Raw genomic sequence first — 2,408 nt, forward strand, 5'->3', positions numbered from 1 at the left:
CTTGTTAATAGTGAGCTTTTCTTTTTCTGCACGGCGTCCACGTGGCCGGGTTGGCAGAGGACAGAGGCCAGCACTCAGTCCTCGGGGAGCCTGTCCCAAAGCTGCTGTCTGTCCCTCCTCCCGGCTGGTTAAGCTCCTACTCTGAGAAGCCCCACGCATCCAGTGGGGAAGGGTACCGGGGAAAAGAGAAATGAAGTAAAACTCACCAGAGGTGCATCTCATGAAACGACAGAAGGGCTGGGGGTCATTTTTCAATGAGTTAGTGAATAAATGCCACCGACCGCATGTGGACATGGGCTCTCTTCATATTTTCCCGTCAGAACCTTTAAGGACAGCAAACTTGGAGTCACTTAAAACAGCCTGAAGGAGACTGAGGACTTCCGTTATGACAGCAGCCCTTCATTGTTTCAACTCCTTCCAAATTCCAAGCTGAACCTCACGGCGCGATCTAAAACAGACATGTTTTTAATGATCTATCAACTGACATTTGGTGAACATTAAAGAATTGTGGGAGGGTGTGATACCCAGTCCCTGGAGTCATAAACTTTTATGATTTCTGGGAAGTTCACCAAATGACAATAAATCATACCTTCTTCTCTCTCCCAGGCATTCCTTGATCACCCAAAAAACTCAGAATTAGACATATGATAGATTCCCATACACTCTGTGTAGTCACAGAATGTGACCCGGATGGTACATCCTGGGGGAAGCACAGACTTCCTCCCAGTTCCATTACGAAAAGGCCCGTCTAGATGGAGCCACCACGTGACATCGAGAAAAAAAATCTACATATTTCAGAAACAGGTTTGGCCATCTGCAGTGAAAATTATTTAAGTGCTACCTGGATTTCACCAAAAGAAAATGTGCTGTGTTCTTCAAGTTCAGAGAGCCCCGACACTAATGACCTGTCACAATATTCAGCACGGCAACAATATGTCCTTGCTATTCTGCAAAGAGTAAATGCATATGGAAAGGACTATAACCAAGTATTTGATTGAATAACCAGACGGAAACAAACAGACCAGCAGGCTGGGGCTGGAGGACACGGCTTCACCACCAGAAAGCTGTTTCAACTCAAAATGTGATGGACACAAATATTTACAATGAACTTCAAGATTGCTCACGACCAAGGTGAACAGAGAAACAAAAATAAAATGTGCCAAAAGATTTAAACATCCTGAATTATTAATTCTCCACTAGAGGTCAGGCCTTTTCTTTTGATTGCTTTTTTCTTGCTTTTGGCAATCCCCAGGCCCGCAGGAACCCACTCCACCCAGCACAGCACTGTCGGCTCAGGACCCGGGTGTTGGGCGGTGGAGGATTCCCCGTGGCCTCCTGGATGGTTGGGTACTCAGATGTCTACCCACAGGTGCACCTGTGTTCACAGAATTCTCCTGCACAACATTTTCCCCCCCACTTGCTTCCTTATGTATGTTTGCTTGTAGGGGTCTCAAAAGAGCCCAGGGTGTTGGGAGCCCTTGTTGTATTTTTGAATGCTTTCTGGAGTATTCGACAATCCTACAAATAGTGGTAGTCATGTGGTTGCCCTCAATCACAGGAAGCCGTTTACAAAAATTATACTTTTTCTGTTTTTGGAGTTTAGTGGACTTTCCAAACTTTTAGAAGCCTACTCAGAAAACTAGCTTCTCATGAGAATGCATGGGTCTGAATTGGAAGTAAGTATGATTTCAAAAGGAAAGACATCTTAGTAGCAGGAAAAAAAATGCCCGGATAAACGTCTACAAACTATATAGAACAAGGCCGCATTCAAAGGACTGGATTCCTTGTCAGCTGTACTTTACAAGAGATACTGGGTATTTCTAGGATGACAGGACATAGTGAACTGTCTAGAAGAAAAGTCACAGTATCATTAAAACATAGAAAAAAGTGTAAGACTACTATGTGTCAGAAAAGAAAATTAGATTAGATTTTGAAAACTAAAATTTATCAGAAGCAAATGTCATCATAGTATTTCTTGCTTTTTTTTCATCGAATCAGTCAAAAAGTGAGATAATGTATTTTCTATTATTAGATGTATTTAAATGAAAGATCTTTGTGATCACAGCTTTGTAGTACAGCTCGAAATCCGGCATTGTGATGCCCCCAGCTTTGTTTTTCCTTTTCAACAGTTCCTTGGAGATTCGGGGCCTTTTCTGGTTCCATACAAATTTAAGGACTATTTGTTCCAGTTCTTTGAAAAATGTCCTCGGTATTTTGATCGGGATAGCATTGAAAGTGTAGATTGCTCTGGGTAGTATGGACATTTTAACTATGTTAATTCTTCCAATCCATGAGCATGGAATATTTTTCCATCTTTTTATGTCTTCCTCAATATCTTTCAAAAGTGATCTATAGTTTCTAGGATATAGGTCCTTTACGTCTCTGGTTAAGTTAATTCCAAGGTAACG

At 42.1% G+C, this 2,408-nt stretch overlaps 1 long non-coding RNA gene across 1 annotated transcript in view; it reads right to left on the minus strand.

Annotated features, from left to right (window-relative positions):
- Positions 1 to 212: 212 nt before the first annotated feature.
- The window catches only part of LOC117796914, a 9,026-nt gene continuing 6,830 nt past the window's right edge, over positions 213 to 2,408 (minus strand). The window contains exon 3 of the long non-coding RNA XR_004621617.1: positions 213 to 323. This is a non-coding gene — a long non-coding RNA (uncharacterized LOC117796914). The remainder of the gene's footprint in view (positions 324 to 2,408) is intronic.

Source organism: Ailuropoda melanoleuca, chromosome 17 (genome assembly GCF_002007445.2).
Source record: "Ailuropoda melanoleuca isolate Jingjing chromosome 17, ASM200744v2, whole genome shotgun sequence".
NCBI lineage: Eukaryota > Metazoa > Chordata > Mammalia > Carnivora > Ursidae > Ailuropoda > Ailuropoda melanoleuca.